The following is a 12,569-nucleotide window of genomic DNA, read 5'->3' on the forward strand; positions in this document are numbered from 1 at the left end:
TCAATGCTAAATTAAAGCAAAAAGATCAAAAGAAGACTAAGAAAATAAGAAGCATGTTTGCGATGAATTGTTATTTAATTATAGTTCAAGTGTTTTACAAATCATGACTATTTTATTACTGTAAAAAATATGGTAATAGTTATTAGCAAAAAAATTAACTTATGATTTTCATACGTTGTTATAAAATATATACATATTTGCATGTTTCTATTTTTTTATCGGTTTTAGTCGGTTTATTCGGTTTTATCGGTTATATACCGAAACATATCCAAATCCTACGGTTTTTTAAAAATCATATCCATTCGGTTTGTATGGTATATACCAAATCCAAACCATATTATCTATTTCGGTTTGGTTCGGTTCGGTACGGTTCGGTTTTTCCATATTGAACAGCCCTAGTTTTACCTGTCCAAAACCTATGAACCAAACCGTCGTCAAAACCGAAAATATATAGACATAAATAAGTGAATTGGATTTTAATTTCGAATACCAAAAATATAATTTAATGGTGATAATATATTTCATGCGGTAGGAATAATAGATGAGGATGGTGTGTTATAGTAGGAGAGAAATGTTTTTGGTTCAACATATAGAAATACTTTTCACTAATAAAAAAATTTAATTCGACCTTCCTTCCTACTATAATAATTCTAAGATATTTTTTGTTTTACATATGCCCAACCTTAGTCTTAGTTTTATACTTTTATCCGTATATTCACATTTAACAGTTTTATTATGCTTTGTATTTATCGTTGGTTTCCAAATGGTTAGTGGAAACCAGTTTACTACGGGAGAAAACCAACAGCTGTAAATGAAATAAATTATTTTGTAGAGCTGGTGAAATAGACTGCATGAAAATATGGTAGTTTGAAGTTTCAAAAGAAAAAAAAATATATGGTAGTTTGTAAAAGATAGGAAAAATAGTTAGCCTAATTTTCTCATTTATTAACATATAATATTTTTTATTTTCTTTAAAAGTTATATATTTAATTGTTGACTAAAGCAAATATGAAGTAACATGTTAAATATCTAATGAATGAGTCCAACAACTTTTTATAAATAGATTTTTGGGATGATTCCCTTTAATAGTATAGGTATTAATTATGTGACCTATGTACAAAAATCTATTCCATGCATAAAGAATTGTCTTTTCTTATAAAATTTTCTAGATTTTAATCTGCGTCTTTTGATAAATATATATATTTGTTGACTATTTGATAAAATTTATTATATTTTTTTTAATTTGAAAACATCTTGTTTATAAGTTTTATATCATAATGCTCCAATCTATAGTGTAAATCACATATCTTAGTTTTTTTTTTGTGGGTTTTTGTCCAAAAAATGATGGTTTTATGTTTCGGTAAATATTTTAATTTTTTTTTTGTAGATTATTGTTTTACTTTAACCGAATGTCATTTTTATTAGAAACACACATAATTCAAAAGTTTGATATGATAATGTTCAATCTAAATGGTACACCATGTATTTATTTGTATTGTTTTTTACAGGGCGAAATATATTAAATATTGATGGTCTTGAAATGTTGTTTGAGTTGAACGAATTTATTTTTCAAATGGCCAAGTATTGGAAACACTTATATAATTAATTTATGATTGTATATTTCAAGACTTGTAATTAAAAAGCGATTTGCACATGTTTGTTTTTAATAAAATTTGTAATATTATTAAACTTGGTTATTTTTTGTTAATGTATTGTGCTTCTTAATACGGGCTTTTATTTTGTCAGCTGCTAGTAGTTATTAATATTGGTCTAAATATGATTCAAAATAGTGATGAGTCGTGCTTCAAACTGGGCTAGCCTCGATTATTCAAACAAAAAAAAAATACTTAGTAAAAGACAGATATTAAGTATGACCGTTTCCTTGATTAAAAGAAAATCTTTTGCTTCACAATTTTTTAAAAAATTACCTTCTAGATGACGATGCTCAACCGATCAACCTGAAACGGAACACAAAAAAAAAAAAAAGGCCAATCCGATAGAGAGCGATCAAGACATCGACATCTCCAAGGATTACAAACAAAAACTGTATTAAGAAGAACATGTAAAGGTTGTCTTCGCTTTCTTTATGATTTCTTTATACTAATACACTTATGAGTATGTATTCTTCTCAATCAGGATATGTGACACCCATGGCCTCCTATCGGGAGAACATCGTGCCACCAACAATACCTCATAATAAAATAGTCCATATACACAACTCTACTCACCCTAAGCCCAAATAAAAATCCGAATAAAAAGTTCAGTAGCACCAATCTGTCCAAATATCATATACTCATCTGTCTCACCTAAAATGGGGAAGAAAGAAGGATGAGCAACAGAAAAGTCACTCAGTGATGTATGGGATACTAAATCCGAAGTCCATTGACCCGGAAAGAGCACTCCGAATAAATATAATTTAACCCTAATAAATGTCAAACACGGTACCTAAAGTACCCAGAGATCAAACAATAGTCCTAGCGAGGTGCACACTCGCTGCCCACTAACAGGCCAGAAACACCACCGAATACGTGCTCGGTCACACACACACCGAATATGTGATCGGTAACACACGCCCGTAGATGATTTTTCGACACCGCTAGGTTACGGCTCAACCGGTCGACTATAGCTGGCCGTAACCTCCATACAATCCGGCATACATCAGTACGTCTCTCTAAGTCTCTGTATCCGTCTCAAACAATCTCATAAATCTTAATAAAACAACTATTTTTATTCACCAATTCTAAATGAAACAATCAAAGTTGAACCATCTAGATTCCTATATCCAGTTTAAGCAAAGAACCTAAAGACTAAACAAGCAATGACATGCTCGATTTCATGCAGACATAACATATTAAGAATAAATTATACTTATTCGAGGTCCTAAGCCGTGTAAGAGAAGTTCGGGAAAACACCCTCACCTTAGCCAAAATTGAAGCTGGATCGTAAACAAATATGTCTGTCAGTCTAGGCTTTAGCATGAATTATTTATCAAATAATTCTCACCTAGTTCCATGTTTCTTCCTGCGCATGGCATGACACGATTAGTGCTTATGCTATTGATGTTGCTTGTAACACAAGAAACATTCCAAAGGTCATGTGATCGTACAAGAACATGGGAATGACACTTAAACCTCATGCATAGTTTCATGGCTGATTAAGGTGGCTACGTCATTGGTGAGCGACCAAGCCAAGTGAAGAAAAGAAGCTTGTTGAGCAAGCAAGGTGGAGATCGTAAGGTTATTGCTCGGATCTTGACGGCGGTGACTTGCGATGGCTCGGACAGCAATGTCATGGCTCTACGGTGACATTGACCTCTCCCCCAATGGCTCACGGTTGGTTAAAATGTAGATCGGCACCGGAAGTGTCATGACGCGGTGGCTCCATTACTTGCGTCTCTTCTCCATGTCTAATCCTCTAAGTTCCATTGTAAATCACCAACGACAACAACATGAGGCTCCATTGACATCAAATACAATGGCTGTGATGGTGACTTGTGAAAATCGATGTCTCAAGGGGTGATTGGAATATGGAGATGTGAAGGTGTGCGGCGAGGGTTTGTGGAGAAGTGGAGGCTTACGTGGTGAGTATATACACACACCAAAACGCATAGTGGAACGACCACCGGACTTGATATTAATAATAATTTATGGTTAACTAAAATCAAACCGGTTTTGATAGAACCGGGTCGTTACATGATAATTAATCGATTCAAACATATTTTTGTATTTTTGAATTAGATGAATTACATAAACCTTAAGTGAAGATGAAGAAGTTTTGGAAGATAAAGGAATAAGGAAAATATTCATGAAAAAGAAGTGGTGCTTTGTGAATAGGAATCCGATTCATCACTATTTTGAATCGGGTATTAGTTGGATTTCTCTTATCTCTTAATTTTCATATTTATTCAAGGTTATAAGGTGTTTCAAAAAAAAAAAATTCAAGGTTATAATTAAACATTCAACTCAATAATCTTTTAATCTTGTTAATATTTCAGATTTGTGTCAATTGATTGTTGCTAAAGGGAGAGTAAGAGATAAGATTGGATATCTCTGTCCAAAAGAAAGAGAGGACAAAAGTTTGCATATGCTCTTGAAGACAAAAAAAATAATCTTACTTGTGTAATAAGTAAAGAAAAGAAGAGAGGAACTGATGTATTTTATTCATTGTATATTGAGTCATTTATATATGATTACAATAGATTAGGAAGAAAGTCTAATATGGAGTGGAGAATAAGTATATATAGGACTTTCCATATGAACATCACCATAATATTCATAACACTTCCCATTGATGTCCATTATACTAAATTACTTTTCAAAACGCCGTAGATGCTGTCTTCTTAAAAACTTTTTCAGGAAAATCCAGTGGGAAAAACCATGGTAAAGGAAAAAGAGTGCAACGCATAATGACTTCTCCTCATGTGTATATACGTCAAGATCTTTGAGAAGACTTAGTTTGATAAGATGAACTAACTTCTTGATAGGAACAGTGGTCAGCGCCTTGGTGAATAAGTCAGAGAAATTGTCACTTGAACGAACTTGTAGGACGAATATCACGATTCTTCTGCAGTGTATGAGTCTTGATATGATTTGATCCTTTTCTTCGATTCTTTTGACTTCAAAGACTTTAGATCTGTGATAGACTTTCAACTTTGAAATTATAATAATTCTTTCGATTGTCTATCATTTGTGTGTTCTTTGTTGCCTCGTTAAAACCTTGTCATGGAAAAATCTAGTGGGATAAAACAAAAACTTTGACGAGGAAAAAGAGTACAACCACACATACTTTCATATTTCTTCCCTTGGAATTAATATCTTCAGGATATACATTCTGATCAAATATAACTCTTCCGAAAATTAAGCTCAGGAGAATAACTCTTTTGATTCCTATCATAATATATATAGAGTTTTTAGACTTCTGGTCCAAAATTCTCTTTTGACATAGACAATCATTTCTTGGTCTATCTGGATTTCAAACCACATATCTCTCTACATACACTCATCTAATCATTTATCTTGTACATACGAGTTATTCATGCTCTTATTATAAAAGTTACTTTTATGACTCTCTTGTCATATGAAATCACATCTTTCAATCATGAAAGATTAGTAACTTACTAATATTTTATTTTAGTATGGTACTTCAGACCCAAACATGTATGAGCATCTTAAATACATTCCTTTAAGGATTTTTATGATAACATCTCATTTTTAAACTTCCAGTTAGGAATACATAAAGAGAATATGGTATCGTCAAGAGCTTTCTTCCAAAATACAATTTTTCTATAGCTCTTCAGGAGTTTTTGATTATATTCAAATCAGTGATTCTATTGATCTATAATCTCTTGATAAATACAAAGATGTATTTATTAACTTCAAATATTTCATATATCCCATAAAACATATTTCGATCGAATAGCTAGAGTTCTCGGGAACATGATTTTTGATATCAACAATCTTTCAAGGTTTATATATTTTAGGGATTCTATCTCTTAGGGATTATAAGTTTCCAGTGGGTCGTATAATTTAAATCCTTCCTTTATTGTGAGAATAATAATGAACTTGAAAGTAGTTGCATCTACCACATGAGACTATAACTCACAAGTAGTTCCATATTGATCTTTCAATGAGCAACAAATCATTTCCCACTTGTTTTACACTTTCTAGTATATGAACTACTGGTCCAAATACTTTTCTCTTTCACAAGAGTTTGTATTTTGTCTATTACTTCTTTCTGATTTGGCCAATCATTTCTTTGTGTACACTTTTCAATAAAATTTCTTTTATTATCCTCTTTCTCATTTATCATATCAACTGCTACTTTGCATACATAAATATCATCGACGTCGATCTGCCTATTGGTTCCATTTTATTCTATACATGACATAACATATTGAAATCTCTTCATTGTCTCAGGTACCTGGATTTCTTTCAGTCATGTTTAATGTCTCTTCTGGAGATCATTTAAAACTTTATCTCCTCTTGACCATTATTAATTTATGCTCCTTTTCATTTACGAGGATTGTTATCTTTGGAACCAACATGTCTACAAGCGTGGTAGACTTACTAGCAATTTGATATTGTTCTTCTAGAACATCAATTCTCATTGGAGCATTTACGGCTGGTATTGTGACTTGATCACTCTATTTATTTGGGTCAATAAATGTGTCTGGCAACTGCTTTACTAAGCTCTATAACTGAATCATCTTTGGACTTCACATTATCTTTAGTCTGAGGATCAATGATAATTCATTTCGACTTATTTTACTTTCCAGCTGTTTATTTTCTCCCCCTTATGTTGGAAATGCTAATTCAATTTTAGCATTCAAATCGAGTCTTACTTATATCCTTCGGGGATGGCTCGAAATTCTTAAGTATGAATGGAGTTTTGTATCCAACAAATAATTCCAACTTCATTTGAAAACACATCTTAATTAAGCTCTATGTAGAGCAACTGGAATGTATACCGCATATCCAACATTCTCAGTTGGAAAATGGTTGGTTTATGACTCAATACCAATTACAGGGAGAACTAGTCATTACTTGTTGGCTTGATGCAAATTAGTGTTGCTCAAATGTTTAATAGTTATCCTAGAGAATTTGCTATAGTCGCCAAGACTTTTAAGACGTGAATTCACCAATATTGTAAAGATGCATAGTGGGTGATCAGTCCATCAACATCTCCTTTATTCATGCCAATTACTTCTTTTTGGCTGGTGAAAACCGTATTACCATTTTATATTATAAGCAAGCAACATATGTGAAATCATTTGCAAGAATCTTCTGTTTTTTCAATGAATATTCACATAAATCTTTATCTCTTTTCGCATCATTACTAAACTAAAATGGTCTAACAGGTTCAGGCCAAATATTTTGTAAACTTCTGGTTTACTATATTTTTAGCTCCATTACACTAATCTTTGTGTACTACAATATGTAAGAGGCTATAGATACTTTCTCTAAAATATTTATACTGCCTTGAGAAATATTTCTGATTTGAAATGTAAATATCATTTCTTTTGCTTATTGTCTCAACATAAGTGTCTCAAAATCTCAGATTTAATTTGAGAATGATTCATCAATCTTAGTTTTAGTGCAAACATAATCTTCTGGATGTTTCACTTATCATAAAATGTGAGATTCTTTAACTCTTCCCCTCGAGATGATAATACTACAAGTTTATCAATCTCGAATAAATCTTATTTTTTTTGAATCAACAACATACCCTACATGGGTCATGTATTCTTTCTTAGATCCTTCTAACTTTTGAGACTTATAAAAATACAATAAGGATTTTAAATTGCATTTTATGTGGAATAATATTATATACTCTTCTGGAGCATATATGTATCCTCTTCTTGAAATAGTCTGTAAGCTTTATGCTACCTTTTATTGTACTCACAATAATTTTCTTTCATCTTGAAATGATAGAATCATATCTCTTCTACCATCTTTATTTTCTCAGCTTCAAGTGAGAATATGAGTTCTATAAAGAAACTCTTTGGCTTTTGACCTTACTTATATCTGTAATTCACGTCTACACTGATAGGCCATGAATTTTACCCACTTTTAGCCATAGTTTATAAGTGTTTTAATAACTAATTATTATGTTTTAGAGTATATTTAGTATATTTATAGGACCAGGAGTGATTTGGAAGAAAGTGATGATTTTGGAGCATTCTGGAGATAATTGGAGAAAACATCCGAGCCACCATCGAGGAAGACCAATGGTCGACATTCAGAGACAACAATCGATCGATGCACATCCTGTGACATCGATCGACAGCGAAGCGCGCAGAAGCCCGTTTGGTTCCAGCCGACTTAGAGCTCAAGACTTCACCAATTTACAAGATTACCCCTACCTAATATTTATAGCTTGCCAACATGTTAGAGGCAAAGTGTGCTTTATTATTTTCTTATATTCACAGCAAAAGGTTTTCTAGGATTTTAGTAGAGTTGGAGAGAAGATCCAAAGAGATTTTTGATTGGAACTCCATTAATATCTATCTATTTATCTATGCAGTTTTTATACCTAATGGCGGTTATGAATTGCTTAGCCATGTCTGAGTAATTCTATTGTTAGGTTTAGGGTTTAAATAGGTTATGAGGGATTAGCCCTAACAATAGATTGCTAAGTTGTGATATTCATCATTAGAATTGTCATTAATACATGTTTCTAGTTTAGCTAGCTAGAACTTGCCCTAGGAGTTGTAGACTCAAGTCATCACTTACATCTAACCCTGAATCCGTCCTAATTGAGCTAGGATTGCTAGAGTAAGGCGAACGTTGATCTAGGAAGCCTAGTGAGCATAATTCAATCCGCGCGTAAAGCTTGACTAAGAACGCGTCGATCGATATTCCTATAGAATAATCGATTGACGATACAACAAGTGTATCAATCGATATTCCTCTAGAATCATCGATCGACACTTATATCTCGTCAATAGACAAACCTAGAAAGCAAACACAGATCGGTTTGTTTATAATTGTTTGAGCTCTATAATATCATGCATACAACTTGTTAGGCATCTGTAGGATTATAATCCTAATTACCTGAATAGAAACCCTAAGTCTAGCTATTTCATCTAAGTACCAAAACCCAATCTAATCAATCGAGCAACTCCCTTGCTCACAAACCTGCTTTTTACATTTAATCATAATCAACCTAGCTTAATCACTCTATTTAGATTTATTAGGTTCCTTAGCTCCCCGTGGATTCGATCCGTAAGTACTACAACTTAACCTCTTATTTGAGAGAGTAATTTACTCCTTAGGGTAATTTGAGTGAGATCAAATTTGGCGCCGTTGCCGAGGAGCTTTGATCGCCTATAGATCTAGTCTAGGTTACTTCTTAAAACCACTTTCTGACATAAATTTTTTTCTTGTCTTTTCAGGTGCATGCCCAGCAGTACCAGAAGCAACAAGGAAACTCAACTGCTATTCTCATCAGATCCTGCAAGCTTGGAACGTTCAATCCGCAAAGGAAGATGCTCCTCATCTATCGAAAACAACACTAGTTCGTCGCTCGATTCTCGCCAACCACCGTCGACCCAGACACCAATCTCTTCTACCGACACTCGCTCACCCCCATCGACCGAAGCTACTCTCCTATCGACCAATATCTTCCATCTGACATCGATCGATACTTCAGTCCGAACATCGATCAATACTGAGCCGCGAGACGTGGTTGCGACCTTAATTCTTGTACGAGATGATAATGAAAACCTGCATGACCAGGAGGGTCATCTGCGTAATGCAGAAGGTCAGAGGATAGATGCTCAAGGGGCTGTATTCCCTGAGCCCAATACTGATGCAACAGAAGCTACTCAACCTGTAGATGAGGCTGCTCAACCCATAACGTTGGCTGAATACAACCGTCCAGATCAGTTCCATGCCAACATATCAGCTATTCGTCCTCCAGCTATCTAGAGAGGCGATTTCGAGTTGAAGCCGTAGTACTACACACTCGTGGGACAGACACCCTACTGTGGGTTATCTCACGAGCATCCTATGGACCATCTAGAGAAGTTCAAGGATCTTATATCTGCTATCAAAGTCAATGGAGTCCCTGAGGACTACCTACTTTGCAAGCTCTTCAGGTACTCACTTGCTGGAGAAGCTTCGCATTGGCTTAAGTAGTTACCACCAGGATCTCTTACATCCTGGGCCGACACCAAGAACGCATTCCTGCGCAACTTCTTTGATTAGGCGCGTGCTGAAGACTTGAGGACCAAGATTGCTACATTCGCGTATGAGCCTACATAATCATTCAGAAGCTTCTGGATCAGATTCAAGTCTTACTAGAGAGATTGTCTACACCATGGATTCAATGAAGTACAGCTGCTCAGTACTTTCTTCAGAGGCATCACAGTGCAGTATCAGATGGCTCTTGATGCTTCCAGCGATGGGAACTTCAACACTAGGAATCCATAAGAGGCTGTGAGAGTTATTGAGAACTTGGCATCCAGCAATAACACCAAGAATACTGATTTTGAGAGAAAGAGATCTGCAGCCATCCTTGGGAAGGACCAGATGGATGAGGTGAAAGCAAAGCTGGACAGTATTCACAAGCTTCTCAGGAAGCAGGTTTGCTTAGTAGAGGATGCATATGCTGTAGATACGGAGGGTAGAGAAGAAGTAGAGGAAGATGTGAACTTCATCAGTGGAACTGGATTCTAGGATTCTGGAAACTAGAGTGGGAACAGAAACTTCTATGGCAATGGACAGAGGAGTAATTTCAACGAGAATTCGCAGTACCAGAAGCCCTACAGCAACAACTACAACAACAACATGAGTTATGAATACTCATCTTACCAGAAGCCACCACCACCTACTCAGGATAGAAAGATTGAAGCAATGCTTGATAAGGTTCTTGAAGGACAACAGAGCATGACGGTGGACTTCAATGGGAAGATTGATTACGTCTACAACAACCTGAATACAAAGTTTGAGACTTTGAGCACTCATGTGAAGAAGCTAGAGATGCAGGTAGTTCCGACATGAGAAGCTGTTAAGAGGAAAGAAACCTTAACAAGGGGGGTAGGAGATGATGTAATGAAACACCAGGTGAATGCCATCATAGATGATGATTTATGGCAAGTGGTGAAGCATGAGAAGCTGGAAGAAGGAGATTTCAAAGTAGAGAGTTTGATGAGTTTCGGCGGATCGCATTGGTGTCGATCGACGTCAGACTTCGAACATCAATCGACGGACTTCAACCATAACCGATCGACGGAATTCAACCAGAGCATCAATCGACGACACCTATAGAGTCGACTGCATTGTGCAATGCCGTGAGGATCATGACTCACAAGGAGTTCGCAGCAAGACACCCACATCCGCCCAGCCCTGTTTATGTCAACATCGATCGGCAAACAGAGCCCGCCATTGATCGACAACGAGAGACCGCCATTGATCGACAAACTCCAGCATCCATCGATCGACGAGCACCTCTCACATACCGAGTGTAGTTACCAAAGATAGACATCGCCCGAATCAATGCACTCAGGCCACAACCCAAACCTTCAGCTAACCCACCAGAGACCACCAGTACACATTCAGAGGATGCAACAGCGCCTATGGAATTTGATAAGTCTCCTATGGGGAGAACATTAAGGAAGAAAAAGGAAAAGGTTGCCAAGCATCTGAAGAGGCGAGCTAATGAGAAGGAGATGGAAAGTTTTCGAAAGAGAGTCCTTAGGAGTCCACTGGAGAAACTATTCAAGGAGACCTACTTTACCCACAGATTGTGGATGTTCTTCAGAGAGACTAGGGAGACTGAAGAGGACATTAGGATAATGTTCTATGAGGCCAGAGATAAGATGAAGAATATGATTACACTGAAGAAGAAGAGTGATCCCGGGAAGTTTGCAATACCATGTCTGGTCAAAGGTACTGAGTTCCCACATGCATTGCGTGACACATGAGCATCCGTCAGAATCTTACCTAGGGTTATGGCAGACCATCTAAGTCTGAAAGTGAAGCCTTCGAAGGAATCATTCACATTTGTGGATTGTTCTCAGAGGAGATCAGGAGGAATTATCAGAGACCTTGAAGTGCAGATTGGTAGTGCCCTAGTTCCAGTCGATTTCCATGTCTAGGATATCAAGCTGAACTGGAACTCTTCTCTGTTACTTGGAAGAGCTTTTTTTATCAACAGTAGGAGCAGTATGCAACATGCAAACCAACCAGTTGTGCCTGACGCTCATAGACCCACACATCTACTATGATCCAATTCCAGTTATAAAGCAACATACGTCTTCCAGAAGAATCGAAGATGATCCAGGACTCATAGCAACATGGTTTATAAGTGTTTTAATAACTAATTATTATGTTTAAGAGTCTATTTAGTATATTTATAGGATCAAGAGTGATTTGGAAGAAAGTGATGATTTTGGAGCATTTTGGAGATAATTGGAGAAAGCATCCGAGCTGACAATCGAGGAAGACCAATGGTCGACATTCAGAGGCAACAATCGATCGATGCACATCCTGTGACATCGATCGACAGCGAAGCGCGCAGAAGCCCGTTTGGTTCCAGCCGACTTAGAGCTCAAGACTTCACCAATTTACAAGATTATCCCTACCTAATATTTATAGCTTGCCAACATGTTAGAGGCAAAGTGTGCTTTATTATTTTCTTATTTTCACGGCAAAAGGTTTTCTAGGATTTTAGTAGAGTTGGGGAGAAGATCCAAAGAGATTTGTGATTGGAACTCCATTAATATCTATCTATTTGTCTATGCAGTTTTTATACCTAATTGGTATTATGAATTGCTTAGCCATGTCTAAGTTGTTCTATTGTTAGGTTTAGGGTTTAAATAGGTTATGAGGGATTAGACCAACTATAGATTGCTAAGTTGTGAAATTCATCATTAGGATTGTCATTAATGCATGTTTCTAGTTTAGCTAGCGAGAACTTGCCCTAGGAGTTGTAGACTCAAGTCATCACTTGCATCTCACCCTGAATTCGTCCTAATTGAGCTAGGATTGCTAGAGTAAGGTGAAAGCTGATCTAGGAAGCCTAGTAAGCAAAATTCAACCCACGCGTAAAGCTTGACTAAGAACGCG

Source organism: Brassica oleracea, chromosome C5 (assembly GCF_000695525.1).
Source record: "Brassica oleracea var. oleracea cultivar TO1000 chromosome C5, BOL, whole genome shotgun sequence".
Lineage (NCBI taxonomy): Eukaryota > Viridiplantae > Streptophyta > Magnoliopsida > Brassicales > Brassicaceae > Brassica > Brassica oleracea.